This window comes from Thalassophryne amazonica, chromosome 16, assembly GCF_902500255.1.
Source record: "Thalassophryne amazonica chromosome 16, fThaAma1.1, whole genome shotgun sequence".
Taxonomy (NCBI): domain Eukaryota; kingdom Metazoa; phylum Chordata; class Actinopteri; order Batrachoidiformes; family Batrachoididae; genus Thalassophryne; species Thalassophryne amazonica.
Genome location: NC_047118.1, coordinates 29,432,266 through 29,446,477, shown reverse-complemented (window position 1 = coordinate 29,446,477; position 14,212 = coordinate 29,432,266). Strand labels below are relative to the sequence as shown.

At 39.7% G+C, this 14,212-nt stretch overlaps 1 protein-coding gene across 1 annotated transcript in view; it reads right to left on the bottom strand.

Annotated features, from left to right (window-relative positions):
• rbfox3a (RNA binding fox-1 homolog 3a) overlaps window positions 1-14,212 on the bottom strand; it is a 1,755,711-nt gene that overhangs the window by 417,654 nt on the left and 1,323,845 nt on the right. The gene's annotated exons all lie outside the window — the stretch shown is intronic.

Sequence of the window (14,212 nt, the reverse complement as noted above, 5' to 3'; positions counted from 1 at the left end):
TTTTTAGTGATTGGCCCTCAAAATAAACCATCAGTTCTTATGTCCTACCCTGCAGCGCCCTCTTTCTGTGCTAATCTATTTTTTAGGAAGACAAAGAAGACCACTACCATGTTTTGCTTAAGGATTTGACACAGTCCCATCACCTTACACCTATAATATGAGAACTTCAGAAAACCTGCAAAAGAGTCCATGCAAGGTCATCAGTCTCATTTTGTGAGTGAAGCTCAAGTTATTATAAAGTCAAAATGAAAAAGCTCATCCTCGGGTCAGCCGTCTGACAGTTGATGGATGTCAATTCAACCTTCCCCACTGCTGGTTACTGGTTTAGACACCAAAGTAAATCAAGCTGCAGAGGAAAAGTTGACAAGACCTCTCCAAGTCAGAGTCATTTTCTCTTGATATGACATTGATGCCTTGGAAAAGCAATTGATTTACCTTCAACATCAGCAGGGCTCTTTTTATTTATTCATTTTGAAGCCATAATTATCGCCACATTAATGGATGCAAATGAGGGTCAGGGACAAATTCACAATAACTTGGAACACACACACACACACACACACACACACACACACACACACACACACACACACACACACACACACACACACACACACACACACACACACACACTACACCTACAATGTGAACTAACATCAATATTTATCTTAGTTCTATTATCCAATTCCTACCTCATTCACATGCTAATAGCTACAATTACCATTAAATAAGGGCCCTGGTTCAGAGGAAATAACCTGCTGCTGAGCATTGGAATCACTGACTCGTCACCTGTGCACACACAGTGCATGAATACACACCCAACTACACACACACAAACAGTGAATGAGAGAGCAAAGACCAAAGCGAAGGTCCGTTATACTGCGCCATGTGGTGGATGTTTAAATCATGCACGGGGTTAAAAACCTGCCATGCAGACATCAGTCCATACATATTTTTGATGTGCAAAAAAATAGCATGTTTTGTCGACTACTGAGCCCTTAAATGGATTAAAATACACACACTTTTAACAAGCTAATAATGGTCACAAGATATTTAATGAATATATATACAAATACACATCAGGAATAATTTTTTTAAAGAGGTCTTGTTATGTGGGCCGCTGAAGAGGAGGTACTGCTGGCCCACTACCACCAGAGGGCGCCCTGCTTGGAGTGCGGGCTCCAAGCACGAGAGGGCGCCAGACCCAGAGGAAGTGACAGCTGTCACTCATCACACCAGCTGTCACTCATCTACACCACTATTTAAGCCGGACTGCAACTCCACCTCCCCGCCGAGAAATCGACTACCATTAACAAGGTAATTTCTCTGCTGACAGAAACTTTGTGTGTTTAACCTGAACTTCTGTTACAGCCGTTTTCCTGGAGTGTTTCCTTGTCTGAGGGATTGGCATTTGGTGTGACAGCGACGGCTTCGCCTCACATCCCAACCCAGATAAGTGGTTAAACCAGGAGCTGTACGAGTGTGTGATTGGAGGTGGAGGAGCTCCCTCCTAACTGTGTATGGACTGTGAATTACTGAGTGTGCGGACTCACACTCATACATCTTATCTCTGCTTTCTGCCAGCAGTACCAGGGTCGACAGCCGAAGACAGAGGCCACCTGGGGACTCGGGACTTGGCGGCTCCGGTGTTCTTCAGACCGTTGGTGGTGGAAGCCGTGTGGGACGCGGCTTCTCTCTCGTCGGGGGTCTTCTATCTTCGAGCCTGCCCACACGTCACCTGGTGTTAATTGACTGTGCAAACTACTTTACTTTTTGGCTTACTCATTGTCCGTTCATTTGCGCCCCCTGTTGTGGGTCCGTGCTACGACACCATCACAACAGGTCTGCTGTTATGAAATAGAAATTTTTACAGCATATGTGTGTATTTTCTATATGCATCACCTGTAAACATCTGGGTCAAAGGGCAGACAAGTTGACAGCACTGTAGTACATCTGACTTGTGAGCCTACTTCTCACTTGTTAGTTTCTAGTACAGACTAGTACTGCTGTGCGAGGGTTAGGGTTTGGTTTCCTAACCAACAGCACTATGAGAATCTTGGTTCCACACCAGCATGAAGCTGTATAGCTGGTGATGCAACACACAAAACTGCATTGTGCAGTTTATCCCATCACAACCACAGAAGCCCATAATTCCTTCACACTTATCATCCGTATCTTGTTGGCTTCCCTCACTGCTTTTCACTGTTGTATGCTCACTCAGTTATTTTCAAACTGCCTACTCCAGGCAGATTTAACATTAACATTAACATAACATTAGCAATTTAATGATTAATGACTTGGAAATGTTCATCCTCTGACTTTTTTTTTTAATGTGATGGTAAAAGTGACGATTTGTATTAAAATTAAACATTGTATTTGTTTTGTCAGGTTACCTATAGTCTGAAAATGCTGGGATTGTGTATATAAATGGAGGTACCTTATTTTCTGGAGTATAAGTTGTTTTATTCGTAGTTTGTGAGGGCCTGTGAGATTTAATCTGGTGTGATTGCTATATATACCCCCCACTCCCCCCCAAAAAGTCACATATCCATCCTTAATAATAACAGTTATAATTACTACTTATGTTGAACTTTCCCAGGAATCAAAGCACCAAATAAAATTAACTCTACTAACCAAAAACAAAAATTCCAATAATAAAAACTCCACTATTGTAATGCACAAAAATCCCAAACTAAAGATCTGATAATATAGAAATTTTGCAATTTATACTCTGGAAAATACAGTAATCCATAAATGTTAATGTGATATTTTTGTTAAAACTCATGAATGAAAGATAAAACTTGATGCTACGAGTTCTTCATTGTTTCTTTTAAATTTTATTGTGGCATTGTATATGGGCTAAAATACTATATATATATATATATATATATATATATATATATATATATATATATATATATATATATATATATATATATATATATATATATATATATATATATACAGTCCAACCACCTTGTGCACATTTGAAACTGCTGTCTTGAAGTTAGTTAAAAATGAAAGTCAGCATTTTTGCAGAATGCTTAAAGAATTTCTAAAACTGAAATTCCACAATCCTGAAACAAGAATAAAGAATCATTGCTTTATTCTGCAAACGTCATGAAGCACATTACTTTATATGTAAAGTGGTTAAATTGTAACATTTTTCTTTTGTGTTCAGAAAACAGCACTATTAGGACTTGATAATGAAAGGAAAAAGACTTTGCAAGTTGGAGCTTTTCTCCCCAGAATTCCTCTACTTTCACTGACATCATGGCTAACTTAAGAGGAGAGAGTCAAAATAAATTAAGCCCCAATTGGAACAGCGGTTCAAATATGTACAATGCTCGGGAGGAACATGCTGAGAGACCTGGGGTGGGTTAACATGAAAGTACAGCGGCGTGCCAGCGCCTGTTACCTGTAGAGCCACAGTCGACATGCTCTGCCTTCAGCCGCTTTATTGGAGGCGACGCCGGCATGTCACTGACAGCCAATGTCCAAGTTGAGCAGGAGTAGATTAGATTAACTCCCCTGTGAAAGAGCCTTGTCTGCTTCCATTGTGTCTCGTTAAAACCACACAGGTATGCCAGGGCAATAAGCAAGTGCGCTGACATTAGAGTCGTGTTGGGAATACCGGCACTGATTGGAAAACCCACAGAGTATTCTTCAAACACAAACACGCGGCCCCTCCCTCTGAGCAACTGTGCTCCATGAAGATCAAGCCAGCTTTTTTTTTTTTTCAGGAGTGCAGCGTCCCGCCGCACCCTCCGGACTACACTCGCACTCCCTGAAGGTGCACTTCTTACCGCAAAGACATCCATTTTGTGGTGGAAGACAGCACAAAGGTGTTACTGAAGCGCGCTTTGCAGGGAGCAGAGACTAGAAGCGCCGCTGCAGCCAAAATAAAGGCCTGAAGCCTAAGTGGATCGAGACGTGGATAGAGAGTCCTTGCTAACTGAGTTGTAAAGTTCTATTGCCTCAGGGCTGCAGTCATACTCTGTTCATCAAATCAGCCTGCAACGTAGGAGAGAGAGAGAGAGAGAGCAAAGAAACACACAGACTGAGGCAACGACAACAACAATGCAAACGAAATAAGAAAGGAAGTGAAGAAAATCAAATTCTGCTCTCAGGACAATATCAACACCGTGGAAACTTTCAGAGAAAAACTCTCAAAACAAAACTGTAATGGAACATTGCAGCTGTGTAGTTTCTTTGCCAAATGACGTGTAATGTTTGACAGAGCGCTGCGCTCCCTCCAACAGAAATATGCACCAAGAATGATTAGCGGCGTCAGGGCCGCGTCGCCTTTCGGCTGGTGCTCATGCTGGTGCACCACAGTCAGGGGAGCCGATAACCTTTGCTGATGGCAGAATACGTCATCGTGAAGGCCTCTCAGTTGTAAAGTAGCAAACACATTGCACAAGGTCTACTAGTTTGGTCTTTTATCTGCAAAAATCCTGATGGAACAAACTATATGGAGGCATGTTCTGAGCTGGGAAACATAAAATGTAAAGGGTGGAGAAAAATGATCATAACCATTTAAAGTGATGTTTTTGGAAAGAGCTAAATGAATGTGAGAAAAAAATTTGACGTATCAACTGCACTTACAAGGCTGAAGTGAATGAAGGGTGTGGAATGGATAGATACCAGTGAACACGGACCCTTTCACGCACACAAGCCTCCCTCGTAAATTATCTTGACCAATGTAGAATTTATGAGGCACAGATATATCTCACTGCTGGCCGATCATTTCCATGGCTGTGCCACCGTAATTCTTTCAAAAACTACCCAAACCCCATAGATAAAAATGGTCACTGCAGCTTCAGATGGATGGGGAAAAAGGGAAGTAAACTAAGAAGGCAGTGTTTGTATGTTGCAACCAAAGCAGAAGATGAGTGCAACAAATAAAACCTGTTCTGTTTACATTGTGTGGAATCATGTGGTGCTCTGGGAATTTGGTGAAACAGAAGACAGGTGAAATGGCCAGGTGTTAGCTCGACAGCGGCTTTTTACCTTTTTGAAATATGTGTGAGTGTGAAGAGATTTGGGCGAGCTTTTAGAACGCTATCATGGAGTAGGTGGAGGACGGCGGAGTATATCAGAGAGGGCTGTCCGCGCACGCTGCCCTCTGAGATTGGATTCTCACCCATGAAATGTAAGCACACACAAAAACGCTCTGCGCCAACAACCTCCAATTTACACAGCAATTTTCCACTCGCTCGCGACAGAACTAAATTGCATTTGTCTCCCTGCCGTTGATACGACGCAGCCTTGGAATTTCATTCATATCCAGTTAATTAGCACTTCCTCTCCCAGCACCAGAAAGAGCAATCAGTGGACAAAGTGTGGTGGGTAATTTATTACTGTTTATTACAGCTCATTGAGGAAGCCAGAATGTGTTGGATATTAGAAAGATTACTGGTGTTTGTGCTGATAGCAGTCTGTGACGAGGAGAAGAAAAAGTTATTTACCAAAAACAGCTGGACTGATAAATTAGGCCCTTTTCTCGACATGACACTATCTCCCCCGACTGTGCTGTTTCTACATTTCTGGGTGAAAAGCGACATCTCTCAAGCTTTATTCCCTCCTTTGAAAACATTAATTGCTATTCATTACTCACTACTGCTGAATAATAACAATGCTGGAGTTATAATTCTGAGTCATTAAATTAGAAGGAAGGAGATGAATAGGAGCGGGCGATAGAAAAGAAAGTCTCCTTTGCTGATGAGCTTCTCTCGCCTGTTTCAGCTTAAAGGGAGCCTTCACCCAAATTACAGAATGTACCACTTAACACATGATTGTTAATGGTTAAAAAAAATAAATAAATAATAATAATAATAAAAATTACCGTAGCGGTCCAGACTAAACTACTTGGATATTCCAGACTGCATTCTTATGCTCTTATGATATCTGATTTCACTGTGGGAGTCGGGAAAGTGATATTACCTTTACTTGCTTTAAGTATTTCTATTCAAAGGTACGTGGTACTACTTCACTAATACCTTCATCAGCATTTTACTTTTGGTGGCACCCTATTCATATGACTGTTACAGCTACAGCTTAAAAGATCTGACACAAATGTGATCAGTTAAAAATATATGTGACCAAATATGAACGAGTTCTATGCTTTTACACATTTTCATTACAGCTACACCTGCTAAAAATGTTGTTAAGGCAAACTGTCATTTTAGTCAGGGACTTTGGAACAGTCACTTAGGATTTTGGTGTTATTTTTCAAAAAAAAAAAGAAAAAAAAAGAAATACTTCCTGATTTATTTTACACGTGCTGCTACACATTCTCTGTCTGAACTCCTCAACATTGTGACACTCAGTCAGTGACCCTTCGTGTCACTGTTCGGGAGCCACCTGCATTATTTGGTAACAAATAGAATTATTTGCTTCATTTTTGTGTCATCAGGAAACACTTGTCTGTGTTTGGGTTCCTGTTTTAGTTTTCGTTAGCTTTTTTCTGTACATCACGTAGTGATGCAAAGGGGCTACTCAACTTGTCACATCTTGATATTCGGTCAAAATTTCTTGTTTCATGTAGTTTAACTTCAGTCCAGTTTTCAAGTGTCTCTGTATTTTTCCGTTACATTGGTTACTAATTTAATCGCTGCCTTTTCTCATATCCACATTGTATTTGTTCATCGTGCTCTCTCACATTATTTTCCCATGTGGCTTTTTGTCCTTCTTTAATTGCTGCCGTTGAGTTTGTGAGGTTTTGCTAGTCCTCCTGGCTTTGTTGACTGGGTACAAGGACTCTCTGTGTATTGACCTATTGCCTGTATGTTGGACAACCCTCTGCTGCTCCCCGAGAAAGACCACTGCCTGGTGGACTGATCACCTGTGTGCCTGTTATTTTTTCTTCTTCTTGGTGGGACAACATGCTGGTGTTCTCGGGTTCATGCTGAGAAATGCACCTGGAGCAGACAAAAACCGAGTGACTTCTTTAAAAACATTGCCTTCATTCAGTAATTTCCACAATAAGGAATTAAAGCATTTCCAGATGTCATCTTCCAAAACAAGGGTGTCTTATGTGGACAACAGGTTTCATCAGGCTGCGATGATGAGTCCACACAGACTTTATATTTACTCAGTGTGTGAATGTTTGAATATTTGAAACTGTATGAATGGCACCATGAGGACTTCACTGAAAAGACATATCAGGTCTGTAGATGTTCTACTGCATCTCTGTATGTATATATATATATATATATATATAGATAGATAGATAGATAGATAGATAGATAGATAGATAGATAGATAGATAGATAGATAGATAGATAGATAGATAGATAGATAGATAGATAGATAGATAGATATAACACTATGTAACAAATTTTTATTTTTGTTTTGTTCCTGGGTACACAGTGTGTTTTCCTAACCTGCTATGCCTTAAATAAATAGAAAATAGCTTTTATTCTACAGAAACTTTGCTTCTGTGATCAGGACAATGATATTTTGAAATTTGTCTGTTTTCAAGAATATTCTCGATTCGCCTTCACTACTACTGAGTAGTGTTCTAGAATATTCTTTAACTGCTAGAACTGTCCAGAATTTTCCAGAATTATCTAGAAATTTCAAGAAACTTTTAGAATGTTCTAGAACGTTAAAAAAAAAAAAAAAAAATCAAAGTTTGTGCTGAATGTAGTCATTTTTCCATAGACTTTAGACATAAGCAATTGAAATATAACACTTAGAAGCCAGGAACAAAAATTGTGTTACATAGTGAATCACTAGTCTGCATGTACCTGGACTCATGATAAATATTTTAAATGACTTTACCTTGCAGAATTATTTTTCTTCTGTGTTTAAACTCCTGACATGATGACAGTGCAGCAGAATGTGAAACTCTTTTGTCAGTTCTTTACAACAAAGCACTTGAATGCAGCATCTTCCACATTTCATATCACTTGCATGTCAGCTTTCACGCACAAAATGTGACAAAATACACAATTAATATGCGCAGTGTTTGCTGTAATGCATATTACTGGTCCTGACAACGTCAGTAATTAATTTTAATGGACTACCAGGATGAAGTGGAGCCAGGCCAAGCATTTTTAACTTCACCGTTCCGCTCATATGTTCTAGACAACAGTTATTTAAACATGAAAATGGCCAAGATGGCCCTTTAACCGGCAGCACCGGGGACATATTGATACAGCTCACAGGTCCTCTCCGGCACACAGACACCTTCCTTCATCAAAGAACCACAGCATGCACACACACCCACACACACACACACACACACACTTGCCTGTGGAGGGTGTAATCTGTAATTTGTAAGTTCCATTTGTTTTTAACACACCAAAGCAGCGGTCCTGTGGGACCTAATAAAACCTCATAAGCACACGGAGAGGAAGCCCGAGGCGCTGCTCTTTCCCACAGATCTCACCTTGATAGATGATTTTAGAAAAACACAGAGGCGTGCTCCACTAACAAAGTGCTGCGAGAAAAAGCACTGATATTTAGACTTGCTGTCTGAGGAGAAGAAAAGTGAGGAGGATAGAGAGGAGGAGGAGGAGGAGGAGGCTGTGGTTTGGATTAAATTACAAGAAAGGGTCTTGGTCAAAGAGATGCAGAGCAGTGAAAGCGATACCTGTTAACTGGATTTTCATGTTGCACCAAGCTGACATCAATGAAGATGAAAGGGCCTTTAATAAAAAAAGTGAAGTCCATTTGTTTTAGTGTTAACAGGAGAAGGTGGTGGGGATTTGCATGGAATGATAGCCATTACTTTATATTACTTCTTCGGGTCTCTAAAAACAAATGTCCCATAACTGGCCACCTCTGCAGGATCCAAAACAATAACACGAATAATAATGCTAATAATAGGCCTCATTTAATTTGGAGAAACAAAAAGAATTAAAGCTCTTGGCCGGGTGGAGGTCATCTCCTGTCTGCTCGCACCTCCTCGTCTGTCGCTCTCATTTCAGAAAACCTGTAGACTTTTTTGCAAGGAGAAATTGAAATCAATTTCAAGGCCCATTTAATTTTATACACCCGTACATGGTGACCCACAACAGCAGAGTTCAAATATTGATCTTCCTTCGCAGGGGACCCATGGTGCCTCTCAGTGGTCAAACACACTGTACAGTTGCATCCGTTAAAAATTACAATATGAGATCAAGAAGGAAGCGAGAAATAAACTTAGCTGTGGCAAATCACACAAGCTGCCCCGAAGGAGGCTGAAAATGACCTTTCGGAAAAATAAAATTTCAGCATTTGCCTGCAGATCTATTCGTCAGCAGAGCGTTGTCTTGTGGCGGTGAAGGAATCAGGCTTACAGGAGCACAAGGAGAAGCGGCAATAATGCTTTCCTGTTCACTACTGCCATTAAGCCAGCGATGATAAAAAGGTGCAGTGCTTTTAATGGATCACGATAGGTTTTTTTTTTTTTTTTTTTACTTGTACGGCCACTCTGTTAACTCAGCACGCTGGGTAATACGTCTCATTTGCAAGAATCCTGCCGAGAGGCAAATGCTTGAAGGACAGTGTGAGAGTGACACTACATTATAAACATAATAATCACAGCTGGCTGAGATACCGCAGTAAAGAAATAATTGGACTCAAGCTGCTCTGGCTGCTCCAGCATTTTAGCATGCCATTTGCAGAAATAGAAAACCTCAGGACGGATTGTATTCTTAGGGGATAAAAAAGCATTTCTGCTGTGAGGTTATCCCCTCGTCACACAAGTCCCGTGTGCGTGCGTGCGTACGTGTGCCACTGTAACGAGAGCTCCGGTGGCGTAAAGACAAGTGCGTGTCGTGTTGCCTGTCTCTTCCTCTCCTCACCACACCCTCGGCTGCTCACCTCCGTTCGGCCTGAAGGAGCAGATGGAACAGCAGAGATTTCAAAGCAAGCAGACTTTCCTGAGCTGAATGAATCGGCCGTGTGGGAAATAAAGCTTCTGCAATGCAGAATTTAAAAACAGTGTCACCCGTCCTTTGTGACCACTGGCCGCCATGTCAAACTCAGCCTGCTTCAGCTTGGACTGAACACATCAGATGGACGACTGTGTGTTTATCAGGCAAAATAAATGCAGAGCCAACTCCAAAAAACATTATTTTCTTCTAACATTGGGAGTAATAAGTTTCTTTTTATTCAGAAGGTGCATTTAAACATTAACAGCACACTGATGTCCAACACTGCAGGACATTGTGCTCATGAGACACTGACTCATCAGGGAACAATGTTTTCACAACTCAACAATGACTCATTGGATGAACTCAGTTAAATTATTTAAGTGATTTCCATGTAATAAATACATGTGGCCCCAAATTAATTTAATTTAGTTTAATTTAACTGTGTTGGGGCTACAGATATTTACTGGATGAAAACCCAGCCCAAAATCGCACTGAGTTCATGCAAACAGGTATATATGTATGTATTTATTTATGTTACTTTTTGAGTACAATGAGCATAAATAAATCTGACTATAACAAATACAAATGGAAAGAAACAAAAAGGTTCATAACATTTTTGAACCAGATCTGTAAAGGTATAAAATAGTTTGCATCCATGATTGCAGGCCAAACATAGCTTTTGATGTTATGTGTATAACGTCTACCGGTCAATTGTGATATCACAGGAGGAATCCTGACTGATCATCTCTGATTTGTTTCATACTTCCACAAACAAATGACATTAGTGTCAGCACACCCCAAACAAAATGTAAGCCTCACATCTCCATTAGCTTTTGAGATACTGGGGTTTTAAACACTTTATGTGGTACTGACTTTACTGTAAAAATGAGCAGTACAGAAAAACAATGCTTTGTTCAATAAGGCATTACTTTTGAACAATTCATGCTTCATGCATGGAATTTTCAGGAGTTGTTCCTCAGTACTAGATATCTTTAAGAGCAATTTAAAAAATCCACAGTTGTATATTTGTCTGTTTATAGCTTGCTGAAATCTGTTTAAAATAAAACTTGTTTGTGCTTTGTAACAGATGTTCCCCTCTGTTTTTTCCACATTATGAGCTTGCAAATTTTAAGATTTAATTCTTGTGTTATTGTACTATTTTGGTGACTAAGTAGTTTTCTCTAAAAAAGTAAAATTGTCTGATTGATGAGGCATTAAAAAACTGAAAAAAGCATTTCACACCTATATTACAAATGTGCTGGAAAGAAAAAAAATATATATATATTTTATGTATTTCAGAAAGCTACTTTATCACCAAATATAGTACCACAACATGACAAATAAATGCCAATATTTGACAGACCATAAGCGCTTTAATGTGGAAATACAGAGGTGACCCACAGTACCTGCTCCAATATTTTTAAATAGATTTCAGCAACCTATAAACAGACAAATATGCAAATGTGGATCTTAATGAACAGCTCCTGCAATTTAATGGCTTTAGCATGAATAGATCCAGTAGAAATTACTTAATGAACTATTTTTTTCTGCTCATTTTTACAGCAAAATCAGAGTCACACCCCATATTTAAAGCCACAATATCTCAAAAACCAGTGAACTTATAAGGCTGGAATTTGGTATGGTGCTTACTGGAGATAATAATAATAATAATAATAATAATAATAATAATAATAATAATAATAATAATAATAATAATAATAATAATAACAGAGCTCCACAGCAGAGCTTGTGGTTAGCCATGGTGGGACAAAACTTAATGAAATGATTAAAAAAAAAATAGGCAATTAAAGAATTACATCATGATGTCTCCAAAACATCATGTCATTACAAAAGCACAATATTTTGGGGGTAGTTTTTGATCCTAAGTTGTCCTTTGACCTCCACATTAGAGATATTCCACATTAGAGATATTACGAGGACTGCTTTCTTCCACCTGTGAAATATAGTGAAGATTCGTCCCATCCTGTCTATAGCTGATGCTGAGATCCTGATCCATGCGTTTATCTCTTCTAGATTGGACGACTGCAATGTTCTATTTTCTGGTTTACTGCAGTCCAGCATTGGGGTCTCCAATTGGTTTAAAATGCTGCTGGCAGACTTTTGACACGAAGCAGAAAGTTTGACCACATTACACCCGTTTTGGCATCTCTTCACTGGCTTCCTGTCCCAGTCAATCAATCAATCAATCAATTGTTTTTATATAGCGCCAAATCACAACAAACAGTTGCCCCAAGGTGCTTTATATTGTAAGGCAAGGCCATACAATAATTATGTAAAACCCCAACGGTCAAAACGACCCCCTGTGAGCAAGCACTTGGCCACAGTGGGAAGGAAAAACTCCCTTTTAACAGGAAGAAACCTCCAGCAGAACCAGGCTCAGGGAGGGGCAGTCTTCTGCTGGGACTGGTTGGGGCTGAGGGAGAGAACCAGGAAAAAGACATGCTGTGGAGGGGAGCAGAGATCGATCACTAATGATTAAATGCAGAGTGGTGCATACAGAGCAAAAAGAGAAAGAAACAGTGCATCATGGGAACCCCCCAGCAGTCTACGTCTATAGCAGCATAACTAAGGGATGGTTCAGGGTCACCTGATCCAGCCCTAACTATAAGCTTTAGCAAAAAGGAAAGTTTTAAGCCTAATCTTAAAAGTAGAGAGGGTGTCTGTCTCCCTGATCTGAATTGGGAGTTGGTTCCACAGGAGAGGAGCCTGAAAGCTGAAGGCTCTGCCTCCCATTCTACTCTTACAAACCCTAGGAACTACAAGTAAGCCTGCAGTCTGAGAGCGAAGCACTCTATTGGGGTGATATGGTACTACGAAGTCCCTAAGATAAGATGGGACCTGATTATTCAAAACCTTATAAGTAAGAAGAAGAATTTTAAATTCTATTCTAGAATTAACAGGAAGCCAATGAAGAGAGGCCAATATGGGTGAGATATGCTCTCTCCTTCTAGTCCCCGTCAGTACTCTAGCTGCAGCATTTTGAATTAACTGAAGGCTTTTAGGGAACTTTTAGGACAACCTGATAATAATGAATTACAATAGTTCAGCCTAGAGGAAATAAATGCATGAATTAGTTTTTCAGCATCACTCTGAGACAAGACCTTTCTGATTTTAGAGATATTGCGCAAATGCAAAAAAGCAGTCCTACATATTTGTTTAATATGCGCTTTGAATGACATATCCTGATCAAAAATGACTCCAAGATTTCTCACAGTATTACTAGAGGTCAGGGTAATGCCATCCAGAGTAAGGATCTGATTAGACACCATGTTTCTAATATTTGTGGGGCCAAGTACAATAACTTTAGTTTTATCTGAGTTTAAAAGCAGGAAATTAGAGGTCATCCATGTCTTTATGTCTGTAAGACAATCCTGCAGTTTAGCTAATTGGTGTGTGTCCTCTGGCTTCATGGATAGATAAAGCTGGGTATCATCTGCGTAACAATGAAAATTTAAGCAATACCGTCTAATAATACTGCCTAAGGGAAGCATGTATAAAGTGAATAAAATTGGTCCTAGCACAGAACCTTGTGGAACTCCATAATTAACTTTAGTCTGTGAAGAAGATTCCCCATTTACATGAACAAATTGTAATCTATTAGACAAATATGATTCAAACCACCGCAGCGCAGTGCCTTTAATACCTATGGCATGCTCTAATCTCTGTAATAAAATTTTACGGTCAACAGTATCAAAAGCAGCACTGAGGTCTAACAGAACAAGCACAGAGATGAGTCCACTGTCTGAGGCCATAAGAAGCTGTTTTACAACTACCCTTTCAAGAATTTTTGAGAGAAAAGGAAGGTTGGAGATTGGCCTATAATTAGCTAAGATAGCTGGGTCAAGTGATGGCTTTTTAAGTAATGATTTAATTACTGCCACCTTAAAAGCCTGTGGTACATAGCCAACTAACAAAGATAGATTGATCATATTTAAGATCGAAGCATTAAATAATGGTAGGGCTTCCTTGAGCAGCCTGGTAGGAATGGGGTCTAATAAACATGTTGATGGTTTGGATGAAGTAACTAATGAAAATAACTCAGACAGAACAATCGGAGAGAAAGAGTCTAACCAAATACCGGCATCACTGAAAGCAGCCAAAGATAACGATACATCTTTGGGATGGTTATGAGTAATTTTTTCTCTAATAGTTAAAATTTTGTTAGCAAAGAAAGTCATGAAGTCATTACTAGTTAAAGTTAATGGAATACTCAGCTCAATAGAGCTCTGACTCTTTGTCAGCCTGGCTACAGTGCTGAAAAGAAACCTGGGGTTGTTCTTATTTTCTTCAATTAGTGATGAGTAGAAAGATGTCCTAGCTTT